This window comes from Episyrphus balteatus, chromosome 1 (assembly GCF_945859705.1).
Source record: "Episyrphus balteatus chromosome 1, idEpiBalt1.1, whole genome shotgun sequence".
Taxonomy (NCBI): Eukaryota; Metazoa; Arthropoda; class Insecta; order Diptera; family Syrphidae; genus Episyrphus; species Episyrphus balteatus.
This window is the reverse complement of record NC_079134.1, coordinates 148960834-148973007: the sequence shown is the minus strand read 5'-3', so window position 1 is coordinate 148973007 and position 12174 is coordinate 148960834. Positions and strand designations below refer to the sequence as shown.

Here is a 12174-nt window from a genome sequence, read left to right as displayed (position 1 = left end):
ATGTAATGAAGAAAAGAAGATACTTTATCTTTTATCATAATGGTCTAAAAAAACTTAATACGGATAAAATTGAATAAAAAATGGACCTTCAAAATCTACTGTTTTCGGTCCTTTTAAACTATTTTTCTTTGAAAAATCATATCTCGAAAACGTATCCATCGTAATTTTTTTTTTTAAATTGATTTTCAAGTTTAAGTCAAAGTATGTAAGAAAAAAAAAAAGTGGGATTGAGTGTCCATTTTGGCTGTAAACCAGTGTAATTGTCGAATTTCTTAGAATTTTGGCTATTTGACCATACATAAGCTATTTGACGAATATTTTAAAAAAATATTGAATGCATTGATTTTTTTCCTTTTTTTTAATGCAGAAAATTTTATGACCCTGAACTTTGCAGACAATTTAACTGCTGGTCTTGGGACTTGTGCCACTGCACAGTGGTACCGGTTTCTAAGAAGGGCGGCCATAAGGGATTATGGTTAGGATAGCAACAAAATATACTTGAATATGTGTGAGAATATATTTTTTCAGCAATAAAAAATGAATTAATTTAATAACAATTGTTTTATAAAGAAATCTTGTATATATTTAATAACAAAATGTAAAAAGAAGCCTTGAATCTACATACAAACAAATGATAAGTTATTTTTTTAAATTATTTATTAGGTTTTTTTTTCAATTTCAGTCATAATTTTTATGTTACATTTCAGATTTAAAGCTTGCTTAATATCATATATTTTTATAAAAATATGTGCAAAAACTTAAGGAAAACATAAAAACTTAAAAAAAAAATTTTTTTTGAAAAAGTTTTAAATATGAGAAATATGGGTAAAATTGAAACAATGAGTGTGAAAGAGTCAGTCGTAGCCCGTCGCACTTATTCGCAGACAGATTCAATTGTTTAAGAAACTACACGTGCTAGAGAAAATTTATGTATATGAATCATGTATTAATATTGATGAAAACATAGTTAAAAGTTTCGGTAAAGTGAGAAGAAAAACAATAGTATGGAATTTGAACCTGTCCTTTTCTAGTCTGTTTTTTATTGAAAATTTTAAATAAAATAGAATTGTAAACTCTTTAAATAATGTACATACCTTCAACTTTAAGTTCCATAACAAAAAAAAAAAACTTTAAAAATAATTTTAACCGAAAAATACACTTAAAAGTTTAAGTTGATTTGGGACCAAAAATAAAGCATTGAAATCAGACTTTTTTCGACAACTTTTCATGGTCGATATGAAAAGTTCCGTTATTTTCTCAAAATGTCTGTTATGCTATCTTAAAGAATAGGCTTTTTATAGCAAATATAACGAAAAATGACGTCATTATATTGACATCGATATTTCGGCCTATGGCCTACTACGGAACCACTGTACACTGCTGTAAAACTCTTCGTCTGAATAAATACTCGATACGATATTCGATACTCGATATTTTTGTAGTAAATTGTTTTTTATGCGAAATATTTTTATTGGAATTAAATTTTTTTTATGCATATACAGGGTGTCCCAAAAGTAATGGATCAAACGAAGTATGCTGATAGGGGACCTTAAGGGGTCTCAGAATTTGGTAACTTGTTCATCCCAAATCCTTACGGTTTTCGATTTAATGCAATTCTTGTGAAATTTTGAAAAATCCCTACTTTGCAACAGTATTTTGCTTCCTGCTGCCATTATTGATTTTTGTTTTTTACAATTCTTTTACTAAAACATTGACAAATAATTAGGAACAATTAATTAATCAAAATATTTTTTATTCCATACACCATTTCGCTGCAAATTAACTAACAGTTTCAAGTTTTATAAAAAATCAATTTTTAACTTTTATTTGAGAGCAACACCGCAAACAAAATTTCTACGGTGTGAGAATGGTTTATTATTTTAAAAAATTGCCCTGTTATTGTAGTTTTCAAAAATGTATAAAAGTTTGCAAAGTTGAACTTAGATCGCATAATATTACAATTTGAATTCAACAAAACAGGGTTTTTCAGAACAAAAAACAAGCAAAAATAAACACATTTTCTCGAGCTGTTATTTGTTTATTTTTCTTTGAACAAAAGCCTCTATTTTTGTTTGTATTTTTGCTTTGAAAAACCCTGTTTTGTTGAATTCAAATTGTAATATTTTGCGATCTAACAGCACCTTTGGAAACTTTTATACATTTTTGAAAACTACAATAACTGGGCAACTTTTTGAAATAATAAACCATTCTCACACCGTAGAAATTTTGTTTGCGGTGTTGCTCTCAAATAAAAGTTAAAAATTGATTTTTTATAAAACTTGAAACTGTTAGTTAATTTGCAGCGAAATGGTGTATGGAATAAAAAATATTTTGATTAATTAATTGTTCCTAATTATTTGTCAATGTTTTAGTAAAAGAATTGTAAAAAACAAAAATCAATAATGGCAGCAGGAAGAAAAATACTGTTGCGAAGTAGGGATTTTTCAAAATTTCACAAGAATTGCATTAAATCGAAAACCGTAAGGATTTGGGATGAACAAGATACCAAATTCTGAGAGCCCTTAAGATCCCCTATCAGCATACTTCGTTTGATCCATTACTTTTGGGACACCCTGTATTTTCCAGTTGCATTTTTTTTTTTTGCATAAATATTTTTTTAATGCAATTTTTTTTATTTGTAATAAATAATTTTTTTATAACAGAAAACAACAGCCTTGGTTTGTTTCACTGTTTCGAGGTGGAAAACCCTAATATGATAAAAATAAACTGTGTTTAATTTAATGATCCCAACTGTATACTACGATTTTTTTGAATTTCTTTAATTTTTTTGCGTTATTTCTACTGAAAGTACTCTTTTTTTGCGTTTTTCCGCAAAGAAAAAACTTAAAAAACCACGAGACATAAATTAATTACCTCCATGTTTCTTCTATTTGTATCTTTCTGAGTTTCGTTTTGATGAAGGATTGAAATCTTTAAGTTTTATAATCATTCTCAAAGATTGCTTATTATATAGCCTGAGAAAAAAAGATGATGATTTGAATGGGTTTGGCATTGAATGTACATACGAGTGGTACGTGCGTGTCGGAACGGAGTGAAATAGATGCACAGAAAAATTAGGTTCGAGTGTAAACACTCGGTTTTCTTTTTCTTCTCATCATCAGTTTTGACTTTTCCATTAAAATAGAAAAAAAAAGTTAAAAAAAAGGGAAAAAAAATGTGTTTTTCTTTTTGATTAACATTTAACATTAGCACTTGCATGTGAATAACAAAAAGAAGAAAAAAAAAAAAGAAACTCATATTATCTTGCTACAAATTTAACACTTTTTGTATAAAGAAAACAAAAAAAAAAATCTAAGGTTTTTTGAAATTATCTAACTTTAAGTCTTAGAGGCCTCTTCTTCCGGCGGACACGCAACCATGATAGCAATAATTACCTACATTATTTGTTTGGATGTGTTGTTTTTTTCTTGCATAATACTGAGTATTTTTTTTTTATTCTTGTATTTATTTTTCACGCATGAAACTTCTTTATTTTTTTTTTTATTTTTTTTTTTTTTGCTAGAAACCAGAATAAAACTTAGTAAGTTTGGTATGTTTATAACGGAAATTCGTGTATAAAATAAACACATACAAATTTTTGGCATACAAAATTACAAGAAGAACATGAATATTGTTTTTTTTTTTTTTCTTGTTTCAAAGTAATTAGTGAATTGGATAGTAGAAACGTGAGTTGGGTTACGGGAATATTTTATTAAAATATGTATAAGCCTTCAGGAGATGTAGAATATTTAAGAAAAAAATAAGAGATAACCGGATACCTAATGTAATATTACATGGATGTAAACCTACTAGTTTACAACTTTTCGATGTTTTCTTTAGTGAGCCCTAAGGCTTGGTTATAAATAAGTTGTTTTTTTATTTTTTGCCAAAAATTTAAAATTTACAGACCAGTTTTATTTAAAACAAGTTAAGAGTTTAATGACTTTCTAAATATTGGCATTTAAGAACATTTATCACAGAAAATGCCAAATAAAAAAAAAACTTCACGTTTTTTAAACACTTAAATACAAACATTACAAAACAAAAAAAAAAAAATGTTGGAAATCCTAATTTCTTTTGAAATTAAAGTAAACTTTTAATTTCTTTCAAAAAAAAAATAATTTTAAAGAACGCTCTAACGATTTCGATTTTTTTAAAGCATCTTAGAAATGAAAGGGTAGGTTCAACACAATGATCTGTGAGCCCGTCAAAAATATAAAAAAAAAACTTTATTAAAAAAAAAAAAAATACATACGAGGAAAATTAAGACAAAGGTGAAGTTGAAACTGAAATTTTTTTTATTAGTAACATGACAAATTTTCTGTTTATTTTCGAAAAAAAAGTTGACTGTTTTGACTTCATATTGTTGACAGCTATGTTTTAAAGTAAAGATTTAAAAACAAAAAAAAAATTTACAATAACAACTCAGAATATTTAATTTTTTGTTGAACACAAATATCCGAAAACGCAAAACATTTGTGTTATCACGTTTAAAAGGCTACTCATCATTAAGTTCTAATAGCTTAAAAAAAATTTTTTTAGTAGGTACCTCCGCGAAATAATTATAAGGACAAATTTATTTGATTCGTCTTAAGATATGTAAAGGATATTATTTTTTATTTCTTTTATGAATAAGGAGATATGTATATGGGGGATTGTTTCCCACCATTTGTTTTAATTTAATTCATTAGAATACAATAATGCAGTTATTTTTTCCGGGTCTGGAGCGAAATAATTATAGGGACACATCTGATTTTTGCACTAAAAGTGAGGTTTAGCGAGATCAAATGTAAACAAAAGTATGCAAAACAGTTAGAAAATGAATTTAAACCCATTATGACCATTTCATAAGTAAAATTTTTCGGTTATTTTAAAATAAGGCGTGAAAAATCCTTGATCCAGGCAGAAATGGGCAAAATCGAGGCCTACCATGAATAGGGCTTGTGTAAATGGGAAAAACTGGAGGATTAGAAACGTCCGATTGTGTAATTGATAATTTAATTTACAAAGGTGACATGTATGTTTAACTAAAACGATCAGGGAGGAAGCCTTTGGTAGAAGAGAGAGCCAAAAGTGACAAAAAATTAAGTATTTTTCGTAAGAATTTGACAGTAAGAGAAATTTTCGAGAAAATGAAATTGGAAGTGAGAGTATGTTGAGTGCACTAAATAATGGAGGTGGACTAAGCCCATTCCTGTGAAGGTAAATGGTGAAAAACGGCGCTCTTGCCGAGACATAAACTTGCCCGCCTTCGCCTCGGCAAAAAGCATAGGTTCTGGGATGAAAAATGGAAAAACCGTTAGGTACACCATCTAGGCTATCCAAATTAAACTTTCTCTCATTGATGAACTTAAAAGTTTTTCCATTTTTCATCCCAGAACCTATGCTTTTTGCCGAGGCGAAGGCGGGCAAGTTTATGTCTCGGCAAGAGCGCCGTTTTTCACCATTTACCTTCACAGGAATGGGCTTAGTCCACCTCCATTATTTAGTGCACTCAACATACTCTCACTTCCAATTTCATTTTCTCGAAAATTTCTCTTACTGTCAAATTCTTACGAAAAATACTTAATTTTTTGTCACTTTTGGCTCTCTCTTCTACCAAAGGCTTCCTCCCTGATCGTTTTAGTTAAACATACATGTCACCTTTGTAAATTAAATTATCAATTACACAATCGGACGTTTCTAATCCTCCAGTTTTTCCCATTTACACAAGCCCTATTCATGGTAGGCCTCGATTTTGCCCATTTCTGCCTGGATCAAGGATTTTTCACGCCTTATTTTAAAATAACCGAAAAATTTTACTTATGAAATGGTCATAATGGGTTTAAATTCATTTTCTAACTGTTTTGCATACTTTTGTTTACATTTGATCTCGCTAAACCTCACTTTTAGTGCAAAAATCAGATGTGTCCCTATAATTATTTCGCTCCAGACCCGGAAAAAATAACTGCATTATTGTATTCTAATGAATTAAATTAAAACAAATGGTGGGAAACAATCCCCCATATACATATCTCCTTATTCATAAAAGAAATAAAAAATAATATCCTTTACATATCTTAAGACGAATCAAATAAATTTGTCCTTATAATTATTTCGCGGAGTGTATTTCATTTTTTTTTTATTATTATTTTATATGTAGTTGCAACAGTCAACTTTTTTAAGAAAATAAAAAATAAAAATTGCCAAAATTGTAACTTACAAAAAAATCCAAGAAAAAGCTTGATAAAAGGTCTAAAAATATGATTTTTTGGACTTTTTTTTACAATTTTTTTTTTTAATTTTTTTGCATTGACCATGAACAGCTTTATTCAAATTTAAGATCTTATAGTTTTTTAAGGTAAATTTCTAACTTATATGATATTTTTATAACGAATTCCTTAAAAACCGACCTCAAGACTTCGAAAAGAGAATATATGGCGTTGCCGTTTTTATCTAAAAAAGCCATATTATATTTCGTGAAAAACTGAACCAATTTTATTAATTTTCTTAAATCTTGAAAAATATTAAGAATTTAAGTTTTCAACAAAATAAAACAGTTTTTTTCCTTGATTTTTTTTTTTTCTTCTGATAACTAAACCAAAAAATTTAATTTTAAATGGATATAATGTTTTGAACTACGCTTGCAAGTATATCATTTTTTTACGGCAAGTAAGAGGATTCTAGATACTCAAGAAAATGGTTGTTTTTTTTTCAGTCTAGGTACATTTTTTTAAACTGAGGCAATTTTCGTTTTAGTTACTTATATTTGGTGCTCTAAAATATTGTCAATATTAAAGATGAACCTGATAAACACTTATAAATTTCTTTTTTTCTAAAGAATATCTTTGCAAATGAGGTCCTAAAAAATTTATATTTTATCAACAATTTCTCCCATATTGAATCGATTTCTTTTTATTTTTATTTATGATTTTCTTTTAGATGTTTAAATTTAAACTTGTATTAAAAATTTAGAAATCAATTCAAAATTTTAAATTTGTTTTAAAAAATGGTCGTATCAAAGAGGTTAACATAAAAAAAAAAAAGATTTTAAATAGAATGTTTTAATATTTTAACCATTTTTAATTATAACTTATAAAAGTTTGTAAAGTTTGACAAAAATATTACTTTCAATTTTTTACTTGTGATATAGGTACTATACAGGGTGTCCCACAAACGTAGTTTGGCAAAGATAAGGCCAGTTAAAGGACAAGAGAGCAAAAATCATAAAAACCGTCATAACTCGAAAACGGGACGAAAACGAAAAAAATACCCCTGAAGTTTTTCGACTTAAAATAACGTCAGGAATTCATGGTTTTCATTTGTGGCGGTAACTGTGGGACACCCTGTATATCAAGTTATGCATTCGTACAAAAAAAAAGTGGAGATAACATTTTTCCATGACATTACGATGGTAGACAATGCCAAAAAAGTGGGTCTCGGAAGTCCGTCTGTCTGTCTGTCTGTAAACGAAGCTACAGCCTAAACGGATAGACCGATTGATGTCAAACTTGGTATGTAGCGTTATTTGGTGACTCTCCAGAGGGGTTTTTGGAATTAATTTTTTTGGACCAAAAATAACGGTACTTGTTATATATCGATTTTAGTAAAATTGAAATTGCTCAAAAAGGGCTCCAACGATTTTGTTTAAAAAATTCAAATGTTAGTTTTAAGCTAAGTTCTATGTTTTTTTTTCAAATCCGATTATATCCGAAACCGCTTATTTGATTTCAACTTTTTGTGAAGAAGCATTTATATAATTTAAATATAAACCAAAAATAAATTTTTTTTGAAAAATAAAATTTTCGAAAACAGGACATTGATTTTTTTTGAAATTTTGTTTTTAGATGCTGTTTAGTGATTTCTACAAAATGGCATACCAATTTTATTTTAAAACTTTTTTTCCAAAAAATTATTTATAAAAAAATAGTTTTTTTAAAAAACGGCTCTAACGATTTTGAACATTTTTTTTCTAAAAATGCATCTTAATATATCAATCAAAACTGCATACTTGTTTTGGAGGGCAATTAGATTTCAGATTTTATTTTATTTTTTTAAAAAACGAATTTTATTTTTTTTTTTTTTCAAATTTCTATATAAAAAGTCTTAAAAATTTAAGCAACTTTAACTCTAAGAGCAAGTTCGTGCGACCCAGTCGTGCATTTTATTTTTCACGAATTCAGGGCTCGTCTATAAATTTTCTCCTAAAAGACTATAAAACTTTATACAAATTGTGTAAGTATGATATACGATGCACTTTTATGCATGTACAAGTCCAAATATTTGTATCCTTGAAACTTAAATCAGACTTTACGCTTCAACACTTTAGTTTTAAAATTTATTTCGAGGATATTTCATTCCGAGATAGATAGAAAAAAATAGTTTTATCGAAGTCAAAAACAGTTGAACAAATTCACACGCCTCCAACTACTTTTTTTTTTTTTTTTTTTTTATATAAAATATTTCTACGATGAAGTTTGATTTGATTTTATTTTTAAAAGTTTGTTAAAGCTTCAATCTGCAATGAAATTGAAGTGTGTGGAGCTGAACGAATGAAAAATGATAAAAGATTTATTCAGCCATTTTAATGTTATGCACTTCACAATAAAATCACATTCAGTACGGACAAATAATTCCTTTTTTATTTCTTTTTTAGTTTTCAAAATTGCTAAATTTATTCATATACCTACACACAAACGTACAATCGTATCGTTGGTATATTTTTTTATTGTTTGATAGTTTTTGAGCTACATATTTTCACAGTGTCTATTTTTTTTTGTATTTTGTAAAAACTATAAGCTTTATCCTACTTAAAAACATGTGAATGTCCATTTAGGAGATGAAATTCCGTTTTGAATTTTATTTTTATTGGACATTTTGTGTGCGGTAGTAAAGAAGTTGCTCTGTGGTTTATTTCTTTTATTTTTTATTTTATTGAAACAGGATACAACACAAAGTATTTGCGTCAGTCCACAATAGTTTTGTATATTTGAATTGCAAAACTAGGACAAGAGGAGTCATTTGAAGAACAATATAATTGAATCATGATTTTCTTTTTTGTTCTTTCTATTGAAAGTCATAAAATGAACAAGGACATCTTAACAACAAAAAAAAAAAAAACTAAACTAAACAATGTATGACGTAGACAAAACACAAAAAGACCCACACACACACACACAAAAGTAGTATGAAAGAATTATTATTGTCAAAGTGGGATTTGAATTTTAGAATTGTTGACAAGGACTTTTCCAGTTTAAATCAAAAATTTTGTGTGTGCAATATAAACACACAAAAAAATCAACATTTCTTGTGTAAAGTGGTTTATGTTGTCAAATGTTTTCTAGTGCATTATGACAAGTGGAAAATGTTTTGAAAATTGTAAAAGGGTTTAATATGAAACGTTTTTCAAAGTGACTTCTTATAAATTTCATAGAATTTGGAGATAATTGTACATGCAAATTTTACTAAAAGAACTGTAACTCAATAGCTTGAATACTTTCAGCTTAAATCCTTAGAAAATAAAAAACGGATTGCACAAAATTTATGCAACAAATACATATAAACTTATCTGTTGACTTAAATTTTAAAAAAATCTTACGTTTGAGTTATTTTTTGTTTATACATTGTTAATTTATGGTCATCTAGACCTACAAGTCAATCGAAGATCATATTAAAGATAACAGTTTTAGATGAAACAGGAACAAAGAATTCATTACGTCTTTAAAAATATTTTTCATGAAAGGGTGTTTTTTGAGGGGTTGAGTTATAGGACTTTAGGTATGTTAAAAGATATCAAAACAATTTAGGTACATACAAAATATGAAAATGTAGTTTTTTTAAACTAAGAATTTAAATTAATTTAAGATGAAGGGAAATGAAGACTTATTGCCAATATTAAATATACAGGGTGTCCCACAGTCACCGATCCAAATGAAAATCATGGAATGCTGAGGTCATTTTAAGTCGAAAAACTTAAGAAATAATTTTCTCTTCGTCCCGTTTTCGAGTTATGACGATTTTTATGATTTTTATTCTCTTTTCCTTTAACTGGCTTTATCGGCTCCTCAAAATTAGGCCCCAGGAAATAAGGCCCCAATAAAAAAATGAAATAAGCCCCCAAAAAAATACACACAAAACAACAACAACGAAATTTCTCAAATTTTGGGGTGTTATTTCATTTTTTGGGGCCTTTTTTCATTTTTTTTTTCATTACGAAAAAAGGCCCCCATGAAATTAGACCCCAACACTTATTTTCGGGCTTACTTCCATTTTATTTTAAAAACAATTTGGGGCTTTATTTCATATTTCATAATTTACATAAAAATGCTATACTAAATTATCTTTCGCTTATCAAGGACCCAGAATTGGCAAAGTACCGCATATTGTGGACTCCCTGTTGGTTTGCAGCACGATCTTAATATTGAAAAGCATTATTAAATAACAGAATAGCTGAAAAAATCGCGCGATTTTTTCAGCTATTCTGTTATTTAATAATGCTTTTCAATGTTAAGACCGTGCTGCAAACTAATGCCTTTCCATGTTAAGACCGTGTAGTAAACCATCAGGGAGTAACAGAATAGCTACAAGAAATCGCGCGATTTCTTGCAGCTATTCTGTTACTCCCTGATGGTTTGCAGTACGATGTTTACATTGGAAAGCATTAGTAACAGAATAGGTGAAAAATCGCGCGATTTTTTCAGCTATTTTGTTACTTTCTAATGCTTTTCAATGTAAACATCGTGCGTCACTGCAAACAAATGCCTTTCAATGTAAAAAACCATCAGGGATCATTGAAAAAAGCATTAATAAGTAACAGAATAACCGAAAAAAAACACAACAACAGTTTGAAACATCCTTGAGGAACAATTTTAAAAGTTCCGTCCATAAAGATGGTTCTGTTGGTTTGGTGTGATATTTCATTACCAAAAATAAATTAATTATGAAAAAGAAAAATTGGGGTCTTATTTAAATTTTCCAATTTGGGGCCTTATTTCATTTTTTCTTTTGGGGCCTTATTTCCTGGGGCCTAATTTCGCGGAGCCGCTTTATCTGATTTTTTTTACAACTAATCAAGAATTTATTACAATTTTAGTTTGTCCCAAAACCTTTTTTTTCTGCTAACAACCGTTTCTCCGCAATTTCGCATCAAACCCAATTTTCTTGGTTTTTTATGTTGTTTTTTGCACTTTCATATCATTTTATTCCAAAAAAAAACATGTAAAAATGAGTATTAATTATTTTCGCTTATTAAAGCCCAGTTGATATTCTTAAAGGCTTAACTACATTCACCACTTTCTGAAAAAGTACAAAAGTGAAAATATTTTTTTTCTCGCAAGCGCATTTTTTTTGTAAAATAGAGTAAACAAAATGTTTTTTGGACTAAAAAATAAGTTTTCTGCATCATTTGTTTTTATTTCCCAGCCCGAAAAACAATACAAAAATGCGTTTGAAAATTTTCACTTTTGTACTTTTTCACTTTTTGAGCCAATGTAGTTAAGGCTTAAGAAACTAAGTTTTTTTTCATAAAAAAGACTACTGAAAATAATTTAAAAAAAAAATAATTAAACTGAGTGAATTTAAAAAAAAAAAATAATTTTAAAAATTAAAAATTAATTTAAATGTAAAGTCACAAAAAGCCAATGATTCGTGTATTTCGTTCAAGAATTTTAGTAAAAACTTTTTATTTGTCATGAAACCCAAAAAATAAATTGAGCATTTGTGCGCTCAAAGGGTGTTTTTTTTTTGTGAATGACATTTAGGAAATTGTAACCAAAACTCGGACTCTTTTAAAAATATTCAAATTTTTGGTTAAAAATGTTAGTTCAAATGGAGCTTCTACCTAATATTAAAATTCCGAATTTTCTTTTTCAATTTTTTTAAACCGTTTTCCGTGGATTTCAAAAATATAATAATAATTTTATTATTTAATGCCGCTGATTTCAGTCTTATTAAGTGCAATACTGTTCTATGGCTATAAAAAAAAAGTTTTTGCAGTTTAAAAACATTTGAAAATCTTAAAATTCGGATGCCCGCCAAAACTAAATTTTTTTGATATTTTGAGAATTTGTCTTCCTATTTCAAAAATAAATTAAAATTAACAGTTCAAACTTACAATACAAGCTTATGCAGTACAAGCTCAGTAGGCCACTTTCAATGCGATTATTATAGAACGTTGCTTTAACCAAAAGTAAACTC

General features: G+C 28.1%; 2 protein-coding genes across 6 annotated transcripts in view; one reads left to right on the top strand and one right to left on the bottom strand.

The window, feature by feature from the left end:
* The window catches only part of LOC129906785 (G protein alpha o subunit), a 196810-nt gene that overhangs the window by 34307 nt on the left and 150329 nt on the right, over window positions 1-12174 (bottom strand). The gene's annotated exons all lie outside the window — the stretch shown is intronic.
* LOC129906775 (probable cytochrome P450 49a1) overlaps window positions 1-12174 on the top strand; it is a 49143-nt gene that overhangs the window by 1319 nt on the left and 35650 nt on the right. The window lies entirely within an intron of this gene.